This window comes from Mytilus trossulus, chromosome 3 (genome assembly GCF_036588685.1).
Source record: "Mytilus trossulus isolate FHL-02 chromosome 3, PNRI_Mtr1.1.1.hap1, whole genome shotgun sequence".
Classification (NCBI taxonomy): Eukaryota; Metazoa; Mollusca; class Bivalvia; order Mytilida; family Mytilidae; genus Mytilus; species Mytilus trossulus.
In genome coordinates, this window is record NC_086375.1 from 85737389 (window position 1) to 85750025 (window position 12637).

The 12637-nt window shown below is 34.2% G+C and overlaps 1 long non-coding RNA gene across 1 annotated transcript; it reads left to right on the top strand.

Annotated features, from left to right (window-relative positions):
- The first annotated feature begins 1628 nt into the window (after positions 1–1628).
- Positions 1629–3041, top strand: LOC134709800 (uncharacterized). The gene is made up of 3 exons (XR_010106049.1): positions 1629–1944; positions 2379–2460; positions 2954–3041. It is a non-coding gene; the product is annotated as an uncharacterized LOC134709800 (long non-coding RNA).
- The last annotated feature ends 9596 nt before the right edge of the window (positions 3042–12637 follow it).

Genomic DNA, 12637 nt, shown 5'->3' on the forward strand with positions numbered 1-12637 from the left:
AAAAAGAGAAAAAAAATAATATGTACACTTTGCTAAATGCATTTATACCCAATCATGGAAAAAAGTGCTGTTTGCTAAAGATTATATGATGTATGCTAAGTTGTAACAACTTTCGGCATTTAGCACACTCCCGGAAATCTATGACACTTTGGAAAGTCACTTCCGTTTAATGCTTTACGGACATATTATACATGCGACCCCCTATAAATAGCGGCAGAAAGTTAGCATACTGCCAGAACAACTAACTTATAACACCAAAGTTGTGCTCAGTCGATAAACTCGCCGGTATTTTTGAAAAAACGGAGAAAATGATAAGACCCAATAACGTTAGCGGAGGTGTCATTTTGTTAGCGTAATCGTAAATATGCACACCTTAGGTTGACAGACGTTGCGGCCGTAATATTTGGGTCACCTATAAAAAATTGATATCGACTTGTAGCACAGGAACAGGGCAACAAATTCATACCCGTAGATGTATGCTAAGTTGTATCAACTTTCGGCACTTAGCACACTCCCGGAAATCTATGACACTTTGGAAAGTCACTTCCGTTTAATGCTTTACGGACATATTATACATGCGACCCCCTATAAATAGCGGCAGAAAGTTAGCATACTGCCAGGGCAACTAACTTATAACACCAAAGTTGTGCTCAGTCGATAAACTCGCCGGTATTTTTGAAAAAAAACGGAGAAAATGATAAGACCCAATAACGTTAGCGGAGGTGTCATTTTGTTAGCGTAATCGTACATATGCACACCTTAGGTTGACAGACGTTGCGGCCGTAATATTTCGGTCACCTTTAAAAAATTGATATCGACTTGTAGCACAGGAACAGGGCAACAAATTCATACCCGTAAATGTATGCTAAGTTGTAACAACTTTCGGCATTTAGCACACTCCCGGAAATCTATGACACTTTGGAAAGTCACTTCCGTTTAATGCTTTACGGACATATTATACATGCGACCCCCTATAAATAGCGGCAGAAAGTTAGCATACTGCCAGGGCAACTAACTGATAACACCAAAGTTGTGCTCAATCGATAAACTCGCCGGTATTTTTGAAAAAAAACCGGAGAAAATGATAAGACCCAATAACGTTAGCGGAGGTGTCATTTTGTTAGCGTAATCGTACATATGCACACCTTAGGTTGACAGACGTTGCGGCCATAATATTTGGGTCAGCTATAAAAAATTGATATCGACTTGTAGCACAGGAACAGGGCAACAAAATCATACCCGTAGATGTATGCTAAATTGTATCAACCTTCGACATTTTGCACACTCCCGGAAATCTATGACACTTTGGAAAGTCACTTCCGTTTAATGCGTTACGGACATATTATACATGCAACCCCCTATAAATAGCGGCAGAAAGTTAGCATACTGCCAGGCCAACTAATTTATAACACCAAAGTTGTGCTCAGTCGATAAACTCGCCGGTATTTTTGAAAAAACGAAGAAAATGATAAGACCCAATAACGTTAGCGGAGGTGTCATTTTGTTAGCGTTATCGTATATATGCACACCTTAGGTTGACAGACGTTGCGGCCGTAATATTTGGGTCACCTATAAAAAATTGATATCGACTTGTGTAGTAGTGTCATTTTTACGTCTATTAAATAATAGTAAAAATATCTTTAAAGTTCTTAAATTAATGGTATTTATTATAAACGTTTAAATCTTGCATTTTGATAAAGGAATATTATTATTTAAATCAAATCTACACTTTACTTTTTATATTGAGTTCATGAATATTCAAAAGGTTCTTACTTTAAATTACGTATTTGATTGGTCATTGTGATTTCGCGGTCAATTTATATTTTGTATTGACCAGGTATATTTTGCACGGGAACTTGAAAATTACAGACGCATTGTATTGTATCCCGAATTATTACCTGTTATGTTTTCATTCATTGTGGACACAACATATTACATATTGATGTAAGTTAACTTCTTTATTGTATAATTAGTATTTTTCACATGTAAATGATAAAGTTAGCAAAGTTTCTATTATATGATTACGTTCTCCTCGTAAAGTTTGGTTATTAAATAAGTATGATAGATGTACCCGAGAATCTTTTATTTAGCTTCGTGCTACATGTATTTTATTATCTACCGTTAATTTGTCACGATAGAATATAGAACAAGATATTTGCTTAGCTATTTGATTATTGATACAGATAATTTATATTTCATAAATGGCGGCATATTAGACAAAATAAGGAAAAGTGTTAAAGTGGATATTTATGAGTACACTTATATTATACATTGTAATGATAGAAGTATAACTATAAATGAACTGGAGTTATTTTGTCATATCGTATATTTTAATATTTTTATGAGTCCGAATGTTTATGATTGCATTTTGGTTTTAGGACTCCATTGATGTAATTATATACAGAGTATACATTGTGAACTGTGCCTATTCCTTGCCAGTAAAAACTCACTCCACAAGTGGTAAGAGTCAATCTATTTTTAACTATGTAATGTTGTAAACAAGACGTTATAGATTATTTCCCTTTAAATATGCGGTTTTAAGCATATTTAGTATATTGGCTTAATTAGTCTTTATGAGAATAGTTTCTACATTTTAATTATTGTTGTAATGTAATTGTATGTAAAGAACAAACAATATATTATGTTCCGATCAGTTTAATGTAATGTTCGCAGTTTTAACTTTAGTTTTGTACCGTACTTAAAGTAAACCAGTAAACACTATATAGTGTATTATTTACGATCAAGGGTTACATTCTTGTGTAGTGTATGACAATGAGATTTAAAACTACACGTGACATCATCTCACTAATTGTCTATTATATGTATTCGCAGTATAGTACACAGTATTAAAGTGCATTGTATTTTACCATAACTATAGGTGATAATGTATAACTTAGGGTACTTGAGTTTTGTAATAGATCTGTTATTTATAATTGTGATATTGTTATTTCAGAGTTTATTTTTATACTACTGGTATAATAAATCATCCGAACCCTAAACAGAGTTTGTTATATCTTTACCCAAGAACCGACCCTGTTACACTTGTAGCACAGGAACAGGGCAACAAATTCATACCCGTAAATGTATGCTAAGTTGTATCAACTTTCGGCATTTAGCACACTCCCGGAAATCTATGACACTTTGGAAAGTCACTTCCGTTTAATGCTTAACGGACATATTATACATGCGACCCCCTATAAATAGCGGCAGAAAGTTAGCATACTGCCAGGGCAACTAACTTATAACACCAAAGTTGTGCTCAGTCGATAAACTCGCCGGTATTTTTGAAAAAACGGAGAAAATGATAAGACCCAATAACGTTAGCGGAGGTGTCATTTTGTTAGCGTAATCGTACATATGCACACCTTAGGTTGACAGACGTTGCGGCCGTAATATTTGGGTCACCTATAAAAAATTGATATCGACTTGTAGCACAGGAACAGGGCAACAAATTCATACCCGTAGATGTATGCTAAGTTGTAACAACTTTCAGCATTTAGCACACTCCCGGAAATCTATGACACTTTGGAAAGTCACTTCCGTTTAATGCTTTACGGACATATTATACATGCGACCCCCTATAAATAGCGGCAGAAAGTTAGCATACTGCCAGGCCAACTAACTTATAACACCAAAGTTGTGCTCAGTCGATAAACTCGCCGGTATTTTTGAAAAAACGGAGAAAATGATAAGTCCCAATAACATTAGCGGAGGTGTCAATTTGTTAGCGTAATCGTAAATATGCACACCTTAGGTTGACAGACGTTGCGGCCGTAATATTAGGGTCACCTATAAAAAATTGATATCGACTTGTAGCACAGGAACAGGGCAACAAATTCATACCCGTAGATGTATGCTAAGTTGTATCAACTTTCGGCATTTAGCACACTCCCGGAAATCTATGACACTTTGGAAAGTCACTTCCGTTTAATGCTTTACGGACATATTATACATGGGACCCCCTATAAATAGCGGCAGAAAGTTAGCATACTGCCAGGACAACTAACTTATAACACCAAAGTTGTGCTCAGTCGATAAACTCGCCGGTATTTTTGAAAAAACGGAGAAAATGATAAGACCCAATAACGTTAGTGGAGGTGTCATTTTGTTAGCGTAATCGTAAATACACACACCTTAGGTTGACAGACGTTGCGGCCGTAATATTTGGGTCACCTATAAAAAATTGATATCGACTTGTAGCACAGGAACAGGGCAACACATTCATACCCGTAGATGTATGCGAAGTTGTAACAACTTTCGGCATTTAGCACACTCCCGGAAATCTATGACACTTTGGAAAGTGACTTCCGTTTAATGCTTTACGGACATATTATACATGCGACCCCCTATAAATAGCGGCAGAAAGTTAGCATACTGCCAGGGCAACTAACTTATAACACCAAAGTTGTGCTCAGTCGATAAACTCGCCGGTATTTTTGAAAAAAACGGAGAAAATGATAAGACCCAATAACGTTAGCGGAGGTGTCATTTTGTTAGCGTAATCGTAAATATGCACACCTTAGGTTGACAGACGTTGGGGCCGTAATATTTGGGTCACCTATAAAAAATTGATATCGACTTGTAGCACAGGAACAGGGCAACAAAATCATACCCGTAGCTGTATGCTAAGTTGTATCAACTTTCGGCATTTAGCACACTCCCGGAAATCTATGACACTTTGGAAAGTCACTTCCGTTTAATGCTTTACGGACATATTATACATGCGACCCCCTATAAATAGCGGCAGAAAGTTAGCATACTGCCAGGGCAACTAACTGATAACACCAAAGTTGTGCTCAGTCGATAAACTCGCCGGTATTTTTGAAAAAACGGAGAAAATGATAAGAGCGGAGGTGTCATTTTGTTAGCGTAATCGTAAATATGCACACCTTAGGTTGACAGACGTTGGGGCCGTAATATTTGGGTCAACTATAAAAAAATGATATCGACTTGTAGCACAGGAACAGGGCAACAAATTCATACCCGTAAATGTATGCTAAGTTGTAACAACTTTCGGCATTTAGCACACTCCCGAAAATCTATGACACTTTGGAAAGTCACTTACGTTTAATGCTTTACGGACATATTATACATGCGACCCCCTATAAATAGCGGCAGAAAGTTAGCATACTGCCGGGCAACTAACTTATAACACCAAAGTTGTGCTCAGTCGATAAACTCGCCGGTATTTTTGAAAAAACGGAGAAAATGATAAGACCCAATAACGTTAGCGGAGGTGTCATTTTGTTAGCGTAATCGTAAATATGCACACCTTAGGTTGACAGACGTTGCGGTCGTAATATTTGGGTCACCTATAAAAAATTGATATCGACTTGTAGCACAGGAACAGGGCAACAAATTCATACCCGTAGATGTATGCTAAGTTGTAACAACTTTCGGCATATAGCACAATCCCGGAAATCTATGACACTTTGGAAAGTCACTTCCGTTTAATGCTTTACGGACATATTATACATGCGACCCCCTACAAATAGCGGCAGAAAGTTGGCGTACTGCCAGGCCATATATATCAGAGTCATTTTCCTTCATGTATAACTTTTTAACATACATGCTAAACATGTATTTTTAACACATGAAGTAGTATGATCTTTTGATTTAAGGTCTATCGTTCACTAAAAATAAAATCAAATTTAGGTTAAAGGTTAAAGAACAATATCATTTTAATTTTATGCTTTTAATAGTTATCACTAGCCATCAGAAAAACAAAAACAAAACTAAATTAAAATACCGAACTCAAAGTTCAATACACATTCCCCTTTTCCACTCTCAATTTTATTTAAGACGATGTGGTTAAGAATGTATAATCGTCAGCGGCATTTTTAGAGTTACTAAAAACCTTGACGGAAGTTGTAGAGAATATCATAAGAATTCGTGGTGAGTCAGTGGAAAACTTATCATCACTTGCAGACGATAAGAGAATACTTCACAGTGTGGGAACGGAACTGTACGGTTTTCTAATAATTTGGTCATTCGGGAGACTGTCAAGCGGTGCTCCGAAATTCGCAAAATAACAAGTTGCTTGATGGAAACTTTGACGAACTCTTATGTTACTATATAGCGTTTCTGCTTCAAAATTCAATAGCTAAAACATTCTTTATGTAAATATGAACCAATAAAATAATAGGAAAGATGTATGCATCAAAACGTTTTCATTAGAATGGTGGAGCTCCGTGTAAAACGATCAAAATTATCACACAACAGCGATCAAAAATGTACCTTTTCTTATATATAGTCTTACCTGTCTGAAAGTTTCAAAGCCATTGTCTCAGTAGAAATCTTAATTTATTCATTTTCTCCATGTCGGATATTTTTATTGACTGTACAATCGCTCGCAAGTTTACTGTATTATCACTCGGAGCCTTCCTGTATACTCACTTGGAGCTTATCTGTAGAATTGCTTGGCCAAATTTATTAAATTCATTGTATATGTATTGCATTGGTTGTTTCTTGCTGTCCTATTATATTCATATATGGTATTTGACAATTAAGATTCTATCAAGGAACCCTTTTAAGGTGACTATATCAGAGACAAAAAAAATGTATACAATAGATATAAAAAAAGAAGGTGGGGTATGATTGCCAAAGAGACAACTCTCTACAAGAGACCAAAATGACACAGAAATTACCAACTATAGGTCATCGTACGGTCGTTAACAATGATCAAAGCCCATACCGCATAGTCAGCTATAAAATGTCCCGAAATAACAATGTAAAACTAGAAAACTAACGGCTTTTTTATGTACAAAAAATGAACGAAAAAGAAATATGTAACACATAAACAAACAACCACTGAATAAGTATACAAGACAAAAATAAAAGGACAGTACAAAATAGGTGACTAGATTCTCTGGAAGGGTAATTATCATATTTTGAATTTTACTTTATATATTATTTACCAGCAATTTAAAAAAAAATTATAAATACATCACACCACATCTTCCTATATCTATTGAATAATACAACAAAGAACTTTTCATCACAGGATCAGGATATTGTAACAAGGAATTCGAATGTAGAAGGGTAGTAGCTAACCACTGATCATAGAAAAGACACGTATATGTCAATAAACGTGATATTAAAATAAGAGGATGTGGTATAATTTCAAATGAGATGTCTGTTTATTACAAGTTATAGCTACTGGTAGAAAAAGCTCCAGTAAAATTCAATTTTATCAAGGTTGAGAGAGGACTTGATATCTGAAAGACAGAGTAAACACAAAATCCTTCAACATATTTTTTTTTATATCAATGTCACGATTAAGGAACTTTTTAATATTCCCAACTATAGCATCCGACAAATGAACGAAACAGTTGGTTTATCAAACCACATTTATATCTTCAATATTAAAATAAGGAGATGTGATATGATTGGCAAAGTTAAAAAAATAAAAGTATAGTCGGCTATAAAAGGTCCCAACATGAAACATAAGAATCAATACATTTCGAATTTAACTGACGGCCTAATTTATAATAAAACAATTTACCAAAAACATATATGACAGACATGAACCAACGGCTCTTGACTTGAAACAGGTACATAAAGAATTTGGCAGGGTTAAAAATGTCTGTGTGCGCTCATTTCTCTCCAAAACTAGCACAGCATGAAACCAAACTATAAAAAATCAGATGAATGATCGGATCATCATACTATCATTGGCGATATCAGACCAAGTGCGGATCCCGCCTTTCTGCAAAAAGGGGACCCAAACCACGAAACACCATGAAACGTCCACAATATAAAAAAAATCGGAAAAAATGGGGTTTCAACCACCAAAACTCCTTCTACCCGCATACCGGATCCGCTAATGCAATCTGCATCCATTCAAATAAAACTGAGCGTCAAACATCATTAACACTTTTGAGTGTGTAATTTAGGTTTAAAAAAATTTCACGGTAAGGGTTCCGCGGAACCCTGTGTCTCGCCTATTTTGGCTGTTAATTGCAGGCTCAACAAAAAAGAGGAAACAAATCAATGAAAATATTCCTCTTGATACTATCTTTTGATTGTAAATAAGAAGCTTCCGTGCAGGATAGTTTATGAATCTAATAAAGATAAAACAAACTTTAACTGCAAATTGTATGTAATGTTAACTGGAAGAAAAACTAAGTCCATTTATAAGTAAAATGTAGATACACAGGTACAAAGTTCTAACAAAATGTTCTTTTAGATACTAGCTTTTGATCATAAACAAGCTTCTGTCTAAGTTTGGTACAAATCAAAAATAGTAAAAGAAAGTTATTAAAATTTTAAAAACTTTAACCACAGAGTGAATGGGTTGTTTCCTGGCAGAAAATCTAAGTCCATTCAAAAGTAAAAAACGAAAAAAATGGTGTTTTTTTTCTTTCAAGATTTACTTCTGGATACTATCTTATGATCATTAACAAGCTTCTGTCCAAGTTTGGTACAAACCCAGGATAGTTTAAGAAAGTTATTAAAATTTGAAAAACTTTAACCACAGAGTGAATGTAATGTTTCCCGGCAGAAAAACTAAGTCCATTCATAAGTAACTTACGGAAAATATAGAATTTTATTTTTACAAAATTTACTTCAGGTGTGATACCACCAAATCATGGTACGTCACATCCGGTTGCATACGTCACATCCGGTTGCATACGAAAGTAGGTCTAAAAAAATATTCCCTTGAATTTGACCGTTGTAGGTAATTAATCCTACATTTTATTGCAGTAAAACTATTTCTGTGTCATAAACATATGTCTTGGGTATTTCAAAACACCATTTTTTTTTATTTGTGATTTCTATAGATATTTTTGTAATCTTGAGGTTACATGGTGACTAAACCTTGTACACAGATAGAATAAGGGGAGACATTTGATTGGTTAGCTTCCAATGATGGTTATTTTTTTATATGCAATGAAATGTGATGTAAAACTTTTTCTATAGAACTGGACAGGATAAAACTTTACTCATGCCAAGTATTTCTTTATTTGAAACAAAGATAAATTCTGCACAAAGACTGATAGGGGAAATCAATGGTGGTATTACACCTTCATGATACTATCTATATAATGATCATAAACAAGCTTCTTTCCAAGTTTGGAAGAAATCCAGTACAGTTTGAGAAAGTAATTAAAATTTCAAAAACTTTAACCACAGAGTGAATATTTGTGGCCCCGCCGACGGTGTCTTCCTCGAATGCCAACATTTTATATGTTACCTATTCCTTGAATGCCAACAAAAATATTTCAATAGATGTTTATACAATAACAATAGCGTGTTTGTATAAATATTTAGATGATTTAAAAGTATTTAATTGTAAAAATTAACTAGAGAACTTGATAAAATGGTAACATTTTATCACTTTTTAATGAGAAAATGAAGTAGATTTTGTGGTTAAAATGATCATGAATTCAAAATAAATAAATAAAATAAAAATATTTTTATTAATTTTTATTAAAAGAAAATATTTTGGGAATGGAATGTTTATTAACATAAGACATATTTTTTTTTTACAGAAATTCTAGTTAAATACAATTATTTCAAACTAAAAAGAGGATATTAGAGAATTATCTAAATTCATATCATATTGAATATTTTATTAGTAAATATAAAGTATATTTAATTAAATTTTACACTTGTTATATATAGACATTTAAATGAAAATTGCTTGCATAGAATAGGCAGAGGACATTTGAGCGCATTGCTAGGACATTTGAGCGAAAAAAATAGGACGTTTGAGTGCTTAAGTAGAACCCATTTGAGCGCCAGAATTTTAACCCATTTTAGCGAAAATTAGAATTGTCAAAGACCATTTTAGCGAAATATTTTTAACTCTTTTTAGTAAATAAATAATATATAATGAATTTTGAAAAGTTTAATAGACTTAAGACATGTCCATTAAAATACAGCACTAAAAGACTCATGACAGCACAACACAAAACAATATAAAACTTTTCAATTAAACTTAGGTCTAAAAGTTTAAATCAAATATTAAAAAACTGTTCTAGCCTGGAATTTATAAGCTAGAGAACGTAAGTAATTGGCTCTAGATATACCCCCTATACAAAACTGTTCATAGAATTGCATTAGGAACTGCTCTTTCTCTTTTATCTTTTATCGGTTGTGGTGCACATTCCTCTATAACTACTTTGTCTATCCTATAACGGAATCTATCACAATTTTTTTTTCCTTTGTTCGTTTCAACAACTTTCACGTATTTCGATGAATAAATATATTCAGCCAGATAAATTTTCGCTAAAATGGGCTATCGAAAATATAGGTGAGCGGATTAATCCGGCGCTGAAATGGGGTCCAATGTTGGCCTAGTAGTTTTAATTTTTTTCGCTCAAATGTCCTGCGCCCAAGAAAATATTCAACAATATTCACCTAAATGTATGAAGATTTATAGTGCTTTTTTCAATCTGCATATATATGTTTACGTATGTTATATGTATTGTTTTCTTTGTTCTCTGTCTGCAAACAAATAATATACTATTCTAAATTTTCTTCTTTTTATGCTATGAAAAAAGTATGAAAATATACAAAGTTTCCAGAAATTCCATCAAGTAAAATAGGAGGATATTACAGCACACAAAACTATAGAAATATTGAAAAAAGCATCAAGTCCAAAGACTTAGTGATGCAACAATTTTCAAAGTTTTATTTTTATAGTAGAGCATATTGCCATTTGGTTCAAGCAGTTACAGCACAAAATTAATTTCCAAAAACTTTACAAACATAAATGTGATTTAGCTATTAAATGGAATATTACTTTCTGTTTAATTTGAACGATTGTTTTGAAAACATGCACTTTTGTTGTGATAACTTCTTGCACCTATTCCTCGAATGCCAACACAATTTTACAGGTAAATTGTCGGAAGATTAAAGAATGTTGGCATTCAAGGAATAAACCCCGCCGACGACGACACCGGCGCCGACGGAATGTAGGATCGCTATGTCTCGCTTTTTTGATATATGTAATACTAAAATTGAAAGAAGAAATTATTTTCGACTTGTCGCGAAAAAAATAGATTGTTTTTCGACGCAGGCGAAAAAAAAGTTTGCCAGAAAAAAAAATACATAGCCCCCCCCCCTTCTAATACCTAAGACTAGCTTGCTTGCTAGCTGGACCGTGAAGTCATAACAAGGTAAAGTATGTTACCCTCCTTTCGAAGTAGCCTAATTGGCCAAACGATGAAAAGAATAGCTCCAAAGCGATTGTACAGAAAGGCTCCGAGTGATATTACAGTAAACTTGCGAGCGATTGTACAGTCAATAAAAATATCCGACATGGGGAAAATGAATATATTTGGATTTCTACTGGAACAATGGCTTTGAAACTTTCAGACAGGTAAGACTATATATAAGAAAAGGTACATTTTTGATCGCTGTTGTGTGATAATTTTGATCGTTTTACACGGAGCTCCACCATTCTAAGGAAAACGTTTTGATGCATACATCTTTCCTATTATTTTATTGGTTCATAGATATAGGAAGATGTGGTGTGAGTGCCAATGAGACAACTCTCCATCCAAATAACAATTTAAAAATTAAACCATTATAGGTTAAAGTACGGCCTTCAACACGGAGGCTTGGCTCACACCGAACAACAAGCTATAAAGGGCCCCAAAATTACTAGTGTAAAACCATTCAAACGGGAAAACCAACGGTCTAATCTATATAAACAAAACGAGAAACGAGAAACACGTATATATTACATAAACAAACGACAACTACTTTCATATTTACATAAAGAATGTTTTAGCTATTGAATTTTGAAGCAGAAACGCTATATAGTAACATAAGAGTTCGTCAAAGTTTCCATCAAGCAACTTGTTATTTTGCGAATGTCGGAGCACCGCTTGACAGTCTCCCGAATGACCAAATTATTAGAAAACCGTACAGTTCCGTTCCCACACAGTGTACTTGTGTAGGATGTTAAACGACCAAAGGCTTTTATAAATAAACATATTGACAAAATTCAAAATACAATTTTGAACGAACTAGAACCGAAGAAAGCGAAAGGAACAAAATCCGTTAAAAATTAAAAAAAGCATTTTTTGGGTCATAAAATAAATAGAAAAAGATATTAAGGAGAATAGAATCCATAAAATCTACCTCTCAGGACCGAAATAGGACCACACATACGATTACTAAGAAGTCAACTTGGAAGGAATCATAGTTATCCCGTACCATTGTAAACTCGTACCACTTTACAAAAACTCGTACCAATGCAAACTCGTACCACTGCTAACTCGTACCAACTTATTTATTTAAATGCAGAAGTTTCGAATACTATCAAAAACATTTGAAAAATTCTTATTGGAACAATACCAAGCAACATTGCTTTTGGCAGATTTACAGAGAAACAAAACCTGCGGGAGGATGATACAGGCTGTATCTATCTACCGAATGGTGAAATGGCATTTTCTATACCAAAGGCGGTTAACAGTAATAGCTGTACCAAAGGCGGTTAACAGTAATAGCTGTACCAAAAGCGGTTAACAGTAATAGCTGCAAGCTTTTGAATATCGAATGTATATACTCCATACATCGGATGGAGTTGGTATATCGCTTCAAGTGAGGAAAATTTATGAACTCCAATATTGGAACCGTCTCTATTGATTCGGGTACCGAATGACCGATGTTGTTAAATTTA